This window comes from Triticum aestivum, chromosome 2A (assembly GCF_018294505.1).
Source record: "Triticum aestivum cultivar Chinese Spring chromosome 2A, IWGSC CS RefSeq v2.1, whole genome shotgun sequence".
In the NCBI taxonomy this organism is placed as follows: domain Eukaryota; kingdom Viridiplantae; phylum Streptophyta; class Magnoliopsida; order Poales; family Poaceae; genus Triticum; species Triticum aestivum.
In genome coordinates, this window is record NC_057797.1 from 40,940,542 (window position 1) to 40,954,679 (window position 14,138).

The 14,138-nt window shown below is 43.3% G+C and overlaps 1 long non-coding RNA gene and 1 pseudogene across 1 annotated transcript; both read left to right on the forward strand.

Annotated features, from left to right (window-relative positions):
* Positions 1-917: 917 nt before the first annotated feature.
* LOC123187302 (uncharacterized) lies at positions 918-12,656 on the forward strand. Its single transcript, XR_006493887.1, has 3 exons — positions 918-1,133; positions 4,097-4,140; positions 12,273-12,656. It is a non-coding gene; the product is annotated as an uncharacterized lncRNA (long non-coding RNA).
* LOC123187301 (uncharacterized) lies at positions 5,574-11,731 on the forward strand (annotated as a pseudogene).
* Positions 12,657-14,138: the final 1,482 nt, after the last annotated feature.

A 14,138-nucleotide genomic window follows, 5' to 3' on the forward strand; every position in this document is an offset into this window, starting at 1 on the left:
TGCAACCGCAACAACTAGTTTGTTGCAAGATCTAGGATTCCCGCAGCGGTGACTAAGAGACATGCCAGATGCGTCAGTGCCGCCGCCAGCGAGCAAGCTCTCATGTTCCCTTTCCTTGCTCATAGGCTTTCCTCTCTCCTCCCCCTTAGTTGTCAGCCCGCCCCTCTCCCTTCCTCCCTCTCCTCGGTCGTTTATCGCCTCTGAAACCATGGCGCCGCTGCGGAGCTCCCAACCATGGAGCTAATCTCCTCCATGCAAGCCGCGACCATCACCGGCCACCTACGAAAACATGGCGCCGATGCGGAGCTCCCATGCTCGCATGGCCACCGCCAATCTCCACCACGCCGGCTCCGACCATCACTGGCCGCCTACGCCACTGCAACCATCCTAGTGTTGCATTTTTTTTCTGAAACATCACTGATGTTACAGAGGCATGGGTCTGCAAGCTCGCCAGATTGCTACATCTCCGACGTTTCTGAAACATTGCCGGTGTTGTGGAGGTGCGGGAGCTGCGAGCTCGCCAGTTTGTAACGTCCCGACGTTTCCTGAAACATCACTGGGCTTACGAGCTCACCAGATTGCAACGTTGCTTGTGTTACTGAAACATAATCTATGTTGTGATCTTGATGTTTCTGAAACAAAGCTTCTGTTGCAAGATCGGACGGCTCGCAACCCAGCTGGTCTTTTAAAAAGATCAGCCAGCGGACGCGTAGCACGACCCATATTTTTTTAGGATTAGGAGAGTACTTGAAATTAAGTGGGTTCATCACCCGCAAAAAAAAAATAAAAAAATAAAAGTGCGTTCACAGTAGCGGAGGGTTGTAAAAATTGGCTAGGAGGGTCACGCTGTGCGTGCGTGTGTTTGCAGCAGAGAAAGAGAGGGGTCTGACTTGGACCTGTTGACCTCCGCCATGGCCGTCCTCCTGACCGGAAATTAGTTTTGTTTTCCTTCGTCGGTCCCCTGGCGTCCACATCTCCCCCTCCTCACTTGCTCCCCTGCTGCTGAGAGTGAGAAAAACCCTCGCTCCTTCCTTTCCCTCCTCTCCTCGTCCTCGTCGGCATCGCCCGCTGTCATTCGCGGAGGCGGAGGCCCTCGTTGTCGCGCTACCACATAACCGGCCGCCGACGATTAGGTAGGTAACCGCACTGCCTCCTCTGCTCTCCCGCATGCCTTGAGTCGAGGCAACAAGAAAATCTCGCGTTTGATTGAATACTAGTACTGTGTACGTCTTCACTGGTGAACTTTGGGGCCGGCGAATCCGGATTCAGAGTTGGATATCTGGGATCTATTTTTTGATCGGCTAGGGTTTGGGGGAACTTGATTTTGGGTTGCTCCGTCACGCCGATCTGTATACATGGGCTCAATTTCTTTCTTCCTACCGTTATTATTTCCTTTAGCAGGACTCGTATGCGCCAAAGGATTGGTATCTCTGTTGGTGTTGGTCTCCTTTGGGAAACATGCCGCTGCAGTGAGGAAATGGGGGAAAGGGGGGAATTTTTGTAGCAGAAAAAGTGGAAACTTTTTTTTGAGCAATATTTTTTTGGGGAAATACTTTTATAGTGTTATCTTGTACTCCCTCCGCTCCAAAATAGATGACCCAACTTAAGTTAGTACAAAGTTGAGTCATCTATTTTGGAATGGATGGAGTAGCTTGAATATTCAATGCATTCATTATTTCGTTATTGAATTAGAGTTTTTATTTCTCTGTTCATTTGGACAGAAAGAAACACAAGTCCATTCTAGATTTTGCCTGGGTTTCCTCCGATTAATCTATCGGGCAACGACCTTCTTCTTAATTAATGACACAAGGCAAAGCAGTGAAAGCTGTTCTAATTTTAGCCTCCTTTCCCTTTCTGTATTGAGATGGAGCAAAATAGCTATAAGAGTCATATTGGTTGGTGGTTCCATGTAGCACTTATTTTTGAAGTTTGTACGATTATGACCGTAGTGGTAAGTATGTGCTGCCGAGTGAACTTCAGCTTGTTAGTATTTCCATTTTTGTTTGCGCCGGAATAACGTATATCTTGACTGATGAACATCGGGGCAAATCCGGATTCAATCCGCTAAGGTTTGGGGCTGATGAACGCCGGAATACCACCGAGTTGGATATCTAGGATCTCCTTTTCTATTTGCTAGGGTTTTGGGCCTTGGACGAACATGTGCCGTTCCCTTTCGCCCGCTGATTTTGGGTTGCTCCGTCACGCCAATTACTAGGCTCGTAGCCATGGGCGCAGTTTGTTCTGTCGTTAGTCTTTTAGCAGGACTCCTATGGGAATTGGCACCATATTCACCAAAGGATTGGCATCTCCTTTGGGAAACGCTGGTGAACTTGTAGTCACCTCATTAGAAATTCTGTTGGCATGTTTTATTAACCACACTGCTTTGTGCAAAACATAAGTGCTTTTGATTCAGGCTTTTTGTTGAACTATTCTGCCAATTTGAAGTACACTGACGGTTACATCTACGTACAGAATTTGTTCTGGTCCCTTATGCTTTCAGTTCGACTATATTAGTTACTCTGTTTTGTGCCAAAAGTATGTGCTGCTGAGCCAATGTCAGCTCGTTAGTATTTCGGTTTTTTGTTCGTGCCAGAATAGCATACATCTTAACTGATGAACTTTGGGGCAAACCTGGATTCAATCTGCTAGGGTTTGGGGCTGATTAACGCCAGAATATCACTGAGCTGGATATCCAGGATCTTATTTGGGTTGCTCCGTCACGCCGATTCGTAGACATGGACCCAATTTCTTTCTTCTTCCGCTAGGCTTTCTTTTAGCAGGACTCCTATGCACCAAAGGAGGATTGGTATCTCTGTTGGTCTACTTCGGGAAACATGCCGCCGCAGTGCGGAAGTGGGGAATTTTTGTAGCAGCAAACAGTGAAAACATTTTTTGAGCAAAAGAATGGGGGAAATACTTTTGTAGTGTTATCCTAGCTTGAATATTCAATGCATTCATTATTTCGTTGTTGAATTAGAGTTTTTATTTCGCTGTTCATTTGGACAGAAATAAACAGAAGCTGATTCTAGGTTTTGCCTGGGTTTCCTCTGATTAATCAGGGAACAACCTTCTTAATTAATGACGCAAGGCAAAGCTTTTGTCTTTGTTTCCTGAAAAATATCAGCATTGAAAACTGTTCTATTTTTAGCCTCCTCTCCTTTCTGTATTGAGATGGAGGAAAATAGCAGTAAGAATCATATTGGTTGGTGGTTCCATGCAGCATTTATTTTTGAAGTTTGGACGATTATGACCGTAGTGGTAAGTATGTGCTGCTGAAGGTACGTCAGCTCATTAGTGTTTCCCTTTTTTGTTTACGACGGAATAGCGTACATCTTGACTGATGAACTTTGGGGCAAATTCAGATTCAATCCACTGGGGTTTGGAGCTGATGAATGCCAGAATACCACCGACTTGGATATCAAGAATATTATTTTTGATCGATCGGCTAAGGTTTGGGGCCTTGGGGGAACTTCTGCTGTTCCCTTTCGCCCGCTATTTTGGGTTGCTCCCTCACGCTGATTACTAGGCTCGTAGCCATGGGCTCAGTTTCTTCTGTCGTTAGTCTTTTAGCAGGACTCCTATGCACCAAAGGATTGGTACCTCCTTTGGCAAGCATGCCGCTGCAGTGTGAAAGTGGGCTTCAGATGTACAATGCTTTTTCTCTGTTATTGCAAAAAAGGGGAATTTTTTTGAGAAAAAAGGTTGTGTTCCCTTTTTAGCTTGAATACTGAATGCGTTCCTTGTTTTGCTATCACATTATAGTTTTTATTTATCTTTACATTTGGACAGAAAGAAACAGCAGTTGACTCTAGGTTTCGCCCGGTTTTGCGTTTGCGTTTGTTTATTGAAACAACCTTCTTAATTAATGATACAAGGCAAAGCTTTTGCGTTTGTTTATTGAAAAATACCAAGAGTGATACTGAGAACTATTCTATTTTTCCCTTTAGCTTCCTTTCCTTGTTTTGTATTGAGAAGGAGCCAAATAATAATAAGAATCATATTGTTGGTGGTTGCACATAGCATTTATTTTTTTATGTTTGTACGATTATGAGCATAAGTTGAAAACAAACATTAATGAGACAAAAAATTTCTGCAGACAGTACCAAGCTCATGCTCTCCTGCCTGTCATGATGATCTGTGGTAAGTATGAACTTTTGTTTTGTCCGTTTACAAACTTTATTATTTTTTGGTTCACACATATACAACTGGACACACTCAATATTTACCTGTCCTAATTTACATGCTGGCTAAATTCTAAAGAATTTTATTTTCTATGCATCTGCTTATTTGTCATGAGTCATCACTACATAATATTATTCCACTGCATGCCAAGATATTGCCTTGGTCCTTCTGATATCAGTTAATAGCGGCATACCTTAATTACAAAAGCTCTCAGATTCCAGTATATTTTGAATAAAGTGATCAGTTACGTTTTCTTTTGATTCCTTGTAGTTTAGATCCTAGCCGGTTATGTTGTGATTGTTCACTTTACTTTTTTTTTCTTTGTATAATATGACACTGATTATAGTAAAAATATTTCACTAATCCGTGGCTAGTGAACTTAAAGTCACCTTATTGGAAACATCGTTGGCTTGCTTTATTAACCACATTGCTTTGTGCAGAAAATATGTGCTCTTGATTCAGGCTTTTGTTAATTATGTGCCTTATTTCTTTTCCATTGCACATGCAATTTTTTGGATCTCAAGCTTATGGTTGGATGCGGTACAAAATAGAGAAGTTATATGTACTTTTGGTGACATTGAAACTTTATTGCAAGCTGTAAACATTGTGAATTGTTATGCTTCATAGTAGTAAATATACGAAGAAAAACTTGTAAAACTTGTTAGAAAATGTTTATTGCTGCAATTTTTTTGCATTTAATTTGTCTGTGTATGACATCCAGTATCCTTGTGGCCTTGCTTTCACTCCCTCCACTCGGGTTTATTGGGCCTATTAACCAAAATTCAAGGACCAACGATGCGTAATTTCTGAGAATAGCAACAACCAATCAAATCGCTGGCAGTTTTGCATGGAGCTGACTGCATGGTTCACTTTTGCATGCAGCTAATCCAGCACTAGCTAGCATTTACAACGCGCAGCCAGTTGCCTGTTAAGTTTTTTAAATGCCGCTAACAGTGCGTTTGACCAAACCAATCGATCAAGCGCAGATACAGCAGTGAGATCGAGGATAGCAACTGTATACATCTAGCGACCTTGAAAAATCATACGTGGTTGCTGGCTCGCCGGACGTGTAAACCCAGACGGAGGTAGTAGTATCTTTATCTCTATTTTACATGACAGAATCATTTATTTTACATCCATCAACTATCAGAATTGTTCACTCAAACCGCCTAACTTATACTCCCTCTGTCCGTAAATACTTGTCCTAGAAATGGTTGTATCTAGACTTATTTTAGTTATAGATACGTCCATTTTATCCATTTTTAGGACAAGTATTTCCGGACGGAGGGAGTAAAAACTAGCAAGAAGCAGCAGTAGCTGGCGTGGTTGGTGATGAGGTTAAGTGCAAATGAATGTAGATGACGACTTTGCCAATGGAGGTGGGTTGCTTAATAGTTTAATGTTTTTAAGGAAGGTTCACAGTGGAGCTTGAAGAAGACAAGTCACTGATGAGTGGACTGCACAGATTTGTAGGTTGGGAGTGATAACTGGACTATGACAAGAACTTGGAGTTCGGGGAGGTGTCTGTTCCGAGGCGATAGCTGACAACAATATCACCTCTTCATATACCACCTAATAGGATGTTGATATCAGTGAAAAACGAGGTATTTAAGTTAATGGGGTTATTTGCAGTTGTATAGTCGTGGAAGTAAATTAAGCGGTTTTGAAGTTGAGGGTGTAAAATAGACTCAGCAGACAATTAGAGACGAAAACTTTACTGTTCCCTTTATCTAGAAAAAGAATCAAGAAATGTGCATTACATCATTCAAGAATACATGATTGAACAATGAAGAATTTGCAGTATAACTGAACTGGGAAATAATGTACAGAGAAATCTGATGTATTACCAAAGAAGGCTTCTGCCCTGCTTTATATATAAAGCAACACAGATCAAAGGTAAAAAAGCAAAAGTATAGGAGAAGCCACACCCTACCACAAAATGACCTAGACTACTGACAAGAAAAGTAACCGAGCCACCTTGGAAAACTATTGAACCTTGATGCACCGCTCAAACCGAGCTATCGTCGGGGAGGGCCCCCTGCCCTCCCACTCCGGAGCATGCAGCGCCAATCCTGCCTGCGGATAGCGAGGACCACGAGTGGTGCCAACAAGGACCTGTGTAAAAGACGAGGAGGCAAGCATGACCACCTCATGCTAGAGTCAAAGAAGCTTCAAGATAGGATCCAAACTTGCCCGCCGATGATGACGTGGCATGACAGGAAGGAACCTGGACTCCAAATCAATTCCTCAAGAGTGACAGCGCAACACGTCGACGTCGCCGTGACCGAAGAGTAGTCAAGGGTTTTCACCTGGAGCGCAGGGAGAGGGACCACATGATGCCCTCAAGAGGGACGCGACACCCACGAGCATCGTCGTCACTAACGCCGGGGCATAGAGTTTTTGCCCGGAGCCTCTCACCCACACTACAGGAGGAATCACGAGCACCAACCCACCCCAAGGGTCGGCCCGTCGCCACCAAAATAGACCTCCAAAGTAGGATCTAAGAGCCACCACAGTCGAAGCACCACCAGTACCAAGATCACCCATCGCCACATCACTTGCCGCCCACACGACCAAAGAGTGCAACCACCGTCGCCGCCAAGAAACCCGTTGAAAGGCAAACCAGATGGACCACCACCCGAGCCGCCGCCCCGATATCCAAGTAACCCCACACCCTAGCCTCACAGTTGGCCGACATGGGTATGCCCGTTGGGGAAGACGTACCACGACCCTCTCCGGAGCCCCCCACCTATCAGCAATGAGAACAAGCAAGGTGAAACCGCCCGACGATGGGAACACACTATCCACGAGCGAAAGACGGCGGCCATGGCCAACCATCCGGTTCAATAGCCTTAGATCTGGGCATGGCCGATGCGAGAACCTCGGGCAACCCGTCCCTGGCCCAAGGTGGGGGCAAGGTAGCCGTCAGTGCCCTTGGCCCTAGGTGTGCTGAGGTAGCCACCGGCGCCTTTGGCCATGACTACGTCGCGAGGTGGTCGGCATCCACAACCCCTATGGTTCCCAGATGCAGAGGTTGGGGTGTATCCTCCTTTTTTTTAAAACAACCCCTGCGGTTGCGACCCCGAATTGGCCGGAGAGCCGCACCGGCACCTGGTCTGAGACATGCTAGCTCCATGTCAATGAGCCCCCAGTTCAAGGCGAGGCACAACGTTGGCCCTCCTGGTCACGAGCACCTCCGCCTGAGGCGGCCAACCTTCGAGGTGCGATGGGAAAGCCCCACCGGCGGCAACCTATACTAAGGTTAGGGGGAGAGAGGGGAGATATGAGGGAAGGAGAGGGGGCAGCGAGACCGTCCAGCCGCTGCCAACCCATGCCGGGCCTTTGATTGGCAGGGACGACCGCGACGGCGAGAGGGGAGGGGAGAGAAGGTTGCGTAGGCGGCGAGGGGATTGGGAACCGCTCAAGTCGCCCCCCGGGGACGACTCGCGGGTGAGGTGAGGAGCGTTTTGAGATGGGCTTATAGGCAAGAGGAATCTGATGTATTAAGGGATTACGCTCAATGAAGTCACTGATGAAGATCACCATTATTATTTTTTCCTTTTGTAGCGGATGGATCGATTGATAATCTTGTTAAGCTATCAGTTGTCGTTGTGTTTTTTTCTTCTCGAAGACGCATATAATTGTGTGTCATTGTGCATTAGGCGCCAAAGAAGGCACAAAGTACAAGTTACCAACTGTGGAGCTTTAATTGTCCTTAATTTGTTTTTTGTCAAATTACCTTGAAACCAGTATGGTAGCCAACCTGTCAAAGGGTTCCTCCTCGAAAGACAAAGGATAATGTTTGAAGGACAATAAAACAACCGGGAAAGATACAAAGAGATGAAGAGACAGATTTGAGTGGAATCTACTGGAAAACACAGTTGTTACTCACTTCTGGGGGTTTGCAGAATTTATCTGGAATGTGAGAAATTGAACCCTGCTGGCAGTGGGAGTGCTCTCTGATTAGTTCAACACATATTTGTTGAAACTCATATGTTACATGTTTAGCCTATGGACTATCTAATGAAGTCTAAACACATGCATTACATTTTGAGTCCTAATGGTCTTTCATGTTTGTAACCGTGGCTAAAAATTATGAGATTGCTGCCTTTTGAGTTAATTTTGTTATGTTAGGGTCGCAAGATAGTGAGCATTGTTCTTTGGTTGCTTGTTAGGCATGTACAATCGTCGATAAGAGGGTCTTATCTTATACCATGTATGTCATTTAGAGAAGACAAAAACATATGATGCAGTGGATTATCTCTTAGTGCCATCTCTAGCAATTAATGTTTGCATGCTCCTTAATTTGTGGGATGTTTAAAATTATTAGAACATCTGTAACTAAGAGATGACATCTTGTAAAATGGATAGAATTGTCTTCTCTTCCTTACTAAGAGATCATCTCTTAGCTGGAGAAGACAAAGCTTTTTTTCTCATCTCTTTCTCTCTTCCAACTCAGCAATTATCCTAGGTGGCATTGTTAAGATAGCGCACCATTGTACACACCCTTATGTAGCAAACAACACATGCTGTTCTTCTGTTTTAGAATGTACTCATGAAATTTCTTGATCATAATTTTTTGTTTGTTTGGTGCAGGTTGACAAGTTACCTTTTTGTTCTATTGCTTGTTCTCTGTTGTCTGAAAGTAGTATACCTCATTCCATACTACCATGAATCTCCATAATACATGTCAGCAAGAACAGCTATCGGGCTCAAATTCCGCAAGGCTGCAAACATTTTGGACCATCTGTCCAGCTTGTGACACCAAATATCAGTACCACCATGCAAGTGCACAGAAAACTGTCCGCTGCCAAAATTGCTCGAAGGCCTTTATAGCACATGTTTTAACGGACCAACATGTTCCTACTGGTCCAGAGCAATCTGTGTGGAAAAATGCAGGAGTATTTTCAGAAATTAGATTGCTTCAGAAGTTCAAACCTGGGCAGATCTGGGCTCTCTACAGTGACATAGATAAGTATCCCAACTGCTATGCCTTCATAGAGAAAGTTGAACTGGAGAATAATAAAGTACGAGCAAGATGGCTTGAAGTTTGTCCCGATGGAGAGTTGGAGAAAATATCTATAGGAGATCGAACTGTCGGATGTGGAACCTATAAGGTTGCCACCACCGATGGTGTTATGTACACTGACATGAAATCCTTTTCTCATCGTGTAAATGCGATATTCACTGGTAGAAGGAACTCTTATGAAATATATCCTAGGAAAGATGAAGTTTGGGCCCTTCTGAAGGGATGGGATATTGGTTGGAGCTCAGATGCTCAAAATCAAAAGAAGTACAAGTATGAAGTTGTTCAGGTCCTCTCTGATTTCACGACTGGCACTAGCATCACTGTCATGCCGCTTGTCAAGATAAAAGTCTTTGTTAGCTTATTTATGCAGTCTAAAGAGGCTACTCCATATCTGATAAGGCAGGATGATACAATATGGTTTTCGCATTGTATCCCATACCGTTTGATGGGTGCAGCTGAAAGTGAAGGCATTCCAGAAGGAGCTCTCGAACTTGATCCTGCTGCGCTTCCCCTTAACTTGGAGCAGCCTCTTGTTCGTGTTGTTTCAGAAAGCAGGTCAGTAAAAGGCTCGGAATTTGATGCCGCATATGCTGGTTCATCCAGAGGAAATAAATCTCACAAGGAATCTGAAGGGGTTGGGGAGAGGCAGCATGCTACATGCATGAACGCAGGGATCTTTGCAAAGACATCGGTGGTAGAGAACAGAGACCATAACACTCCATCTGCTGTAGAAGGTATGGATGTTGCTGAAGAATCTGATGACACACAAGTGGAAGTATTATGTCCTGAATTTTTTGACTTCGACCAACTTCGAGATGTAAGTCGGTTTAAACGCAATCAGATCTGGGCTCTCTATGATAGTCAATGCCGTATGCCAAGATTTTATGCTCGAATTACAAAGGTAAGAAGGGCCCCAAAGTTTGAGGTACACTTTGTTTCACTCGAATTTGATCCCAGAAATAAAGCAGAGGTGGCATGGTCACGGGGGAAACTGCCTGTTGCTTGTGGACGTTTTAAGCATGGAGCATTACACACAGCTAAAGAAACTAAGATCTTCTCCCAGACCATTTCTTATGATAAAAGCAAGACAAGAAATTCGTTTGAGATATATCCTAAGAAAGGTGAAGTTTGGGCCCTTTTCAAAGGATGGGACATTGGCTGGAGTTCGGACGCTGAAAACCACACAGATTTTAAGTATGAACTTGTTCAGGTTTTCTCTGATTTCACGACAAGCACTAGCATCATTGCCATGCCGCTCGTAAAAGTAAAAGGCTTTGTTAGCTTATTTATGGGGTTGAAAGAGGCAACCTCGTATGTGATACCTCGGGATAACACACTAAGGTTTTCACATTGTGTCCCTTATCACTGGATGGAGGGGACTGAGAGAGACGGCATTCCAGAAGGAGCTGTTGAACTTGATCCTGATGCGCTTCCCCCTAACTTGGAAGATGCTTTTGCCTCTGTTGTACCTGAAAGCAGTTACACTGAATCTGCTGTACAAGATAGTACTGATGTTTATGAGGAATCTGATGATATTATCCAGGCAGAATTTGAATGTGCTGAATCTGAATTCCATGAATTTACAGAAATGAGATCGCTTGACAAGTTCAAACCTGGGCAAATCTGGGCTCTCTACAATGATATAGATAAGTTCCCCAATTACTATGCCGGCATAAGGAAAGTCGATCTCAAGAATAATAAAGTACAAGTGAGATGGCTTTATGTCTCTACTCGGGGAGAGGAGGAGAAAAGATTGGTCAACGAAGATCGCCCTGTTGGCTGTGGAATCTTTACGGTTTCCAGTGAAAATGTTGCTATTAAGACTTACACTGGTACACAATCATTTTCTCATCCTGTATGTAACCAACTGGTAGAGAGAAAGAATTAGAAATTATTCCTCTTCCTCGTGAGATCTGGGCCGTTTACAAGGACTGGAGGGCTGGATGGACTGCGCGCGATTTTAAAAATTGTGACTATGAATTGGTGGAGATATTAACCCATACGGACTCGTCCATACAAGTTAAGCTGTTGAGAAAGGTGGATGGTCACAGGACAGTATTTAGAAGAGAGCCATCTGTGGAAACGATATGTCAGGGTGAGTACTTAAAGTTCTCTCACCATATCCCTCGCTTCCATCTGACAAATGAAAAAGGAGGCAAGCTTCGAGGCTGTTTGGAGCTCGATCCTTTCTCGGTGCCAGAGAGGTTTCTCGGCATTGATTCAATGTGAGAAGTTTGTGTGGAAGTTGATCAAACCGTGTTTCATGCTGCCCGGAGTTCTCCATGTTCCAGTGATGTTATGATGTGCTTGTTTAGTCTTCCTGCAGCCGGTGCCTCTAAGATCTAGTTAGAGGCCTGACATTTGTTGCAGCTGTTGTTTTTTACTTTTGGTCCGGTTATTGAACTGACACTCTTCCTTCGCTCGTAGTTTAACTAAAACCCGTAGTGGTATGATTTAACTGTGATGGATTCTGGATGGGATCTGCCTACCCCAGCTTGTTTGGGACTAAAGGCTTTGTTATTGTTGTTGTTGTTGTTTGGACTCTGGCTTTACATTTTATTGTTGTGTGCATCATCATTTTTGTGTGGCTCATTGTGCATGCCATTGACGGTACAAGCAATTCAACCAAACCATGTGGGTTTTTCATTTTGCTGAGATCACATTTTCTCCAAGTTCTTCAGCAAAGTTTGCGGACAGCATTCATGAAATTTAGTAACTCAGGAGAATCCGGGCAACACTGGTACTCATGAGTACGATAAACCTGTCGAGGAAAAATATTATGCGTCAATTCATGGCATTTTTTCACTCGTTGGTTTTGCCTAGCAGAGGTGTATGCTGTTGTGGACCAGCAGCAAACTGAAGTAACGAGCCTGCAAATGTTGAATTCCAAGGACTGTGATGTCTTTGCACTTGATTTTTTTTTCTAATTCTCTTGGTTATGTTTCCCCTTTGGCAGGACATTCCTGAAAGAAATGCCTGTGTTACAATGCTGTCCTTTCGAAACCGACTCTTATTAACTTCACTTCAGGTGGTATGATGGTGCTTACGCATTTGTTTACAGGGTCCAGGAAAGAGGCAACATGGTTATGCACAGCTAGGTGATTGTCGTGAGGGGCAAGGGATGAGTATGTTTTGCCGATGGATTCTGTTGCCACAGACGAGAAAGACTGAGCATGAGGACGGCGTGGGATTGCCGGAGCGTCTGGAATTGGCATTTCAGAGTTTCTTTTGGTTTTTACTTCATCCTAATTTTGCAGAGTCTGGATGTATGCTCATTGTGTTTATATCCTTTTGATGCTTTATTTTGAGTTAAATTCACCATTTGTCAGAAAACAACAAATGGAGGAGAAGAAAAGGAGAAACATATGAACTTGCAGAGCTTACAAAACATATGTGGACATTTAATCTTTACGAAGAATGAAAGACTAGCTCATTAAAAAGAGATGCCAAAAGAACTTCTTTCTCTAGATATAATGAGTAGATATGTCACAAGCAATTGAAAGACATGGCACTAGTAGTGGTTGGAGCTGGCAATTTGTGCGAGGGAAAGTGGACACTATTTGATGGATCTGCATATATATATAATCTAGTAAAACACTGTACAAAATGTGGTAATTCTGAAATATATTTTTTACTATTCAAGTTTTTAATTTACTACACTTTACTAGGGGTGTATAATAAGCTATTCTACACTCACGCTTAGAATAGCGTTACTATATATATATATATATATATATATATATATATATATATATATATATATTTGTGCGATTTGAATATATGAGACATTGGAGGAAACCAAAACTTGGAAAACACACGATGCACTTTGGTTGCTACTGGTTCCACATTCGAGCCCGCCTTCCTTTTGCTTGAATGTACTGTCGTAATCAAGGAGCCTAAAGGATTTCTTAGGGGCTAGAGCCTAAAGGAATTCTCACACAATCTAAAGCATCGAATTACTTTTTCCTGCTGCGAAAGGATCGGCCAATGCTGAGCTGGGAGCAGTGCTTCCATATAATCAATGGGATGGGATCACACACGGAGTTCTCTACTTGCACAAGCCCTCTCGTTTGAGACTAATACAGACCTGAAAGCTAGTAACATTTTACTGGACTGTGAGATGAACACCAAGATTTGCGACTTTATTTATGTTCTGGTTTTAGCTCACTGAAGCAACACGACCAGGACCCTGGCAAACATTAAGTGCTTCCAATTAAAATTCTAACTTTCATAAGTATGTTTTGCCGACGGATTCTGAATGCATTCAGATTCTCTTACTTGCTTGATGCACACAAAGCTTGCATATATGTTCTGTGTAAAATTTCGCATGCTACGGCCTGCACACAGGCAAGAACAGGACATGACATTTGCATATGTATTGCATAATTATGACTTGCATATATGCATGCTTCCAATACATTTCATGATTTTCAATTGCATAGATACAGCATACATACTTGTTCCTTCCTAACTATAATTTTTTTATCACTAAAAATATAGCTTCGCAATCTTGGGAGACTGCTTTGTTGAATTCTAGATTCTAGTAGCTTAGCTGCATTAAATTGTTTGTGTCCTGCTCCGGTCCTTTTCTAAGCATTAATCTCAGGTCCCAGAAAGGCAGCACGTATGGTCACAGTCCATAAGTAAATCCAAGTATCAAGCATACAATCTTTGCATCTGCTGATCCCGACAGATTTCGCGAGAAATCGGGTACTCAAGCATGTTCAGTAGCCTGACAGACTACACCATGAATAAGTTGTTCTTGTTTTCAGTGTCTTTCAATAAAAGAAAGATTGAGTCGGTCCCTCCCGTGTGTGAGGGTTTTGCATGAGTGACGTTGTTGTGTATGAAAAACGCTTTTCGCATCGCCGTGATATCGATGGCATGGCTGCATATGATCTGGCAAACTTGTATGAATCTGGACAGA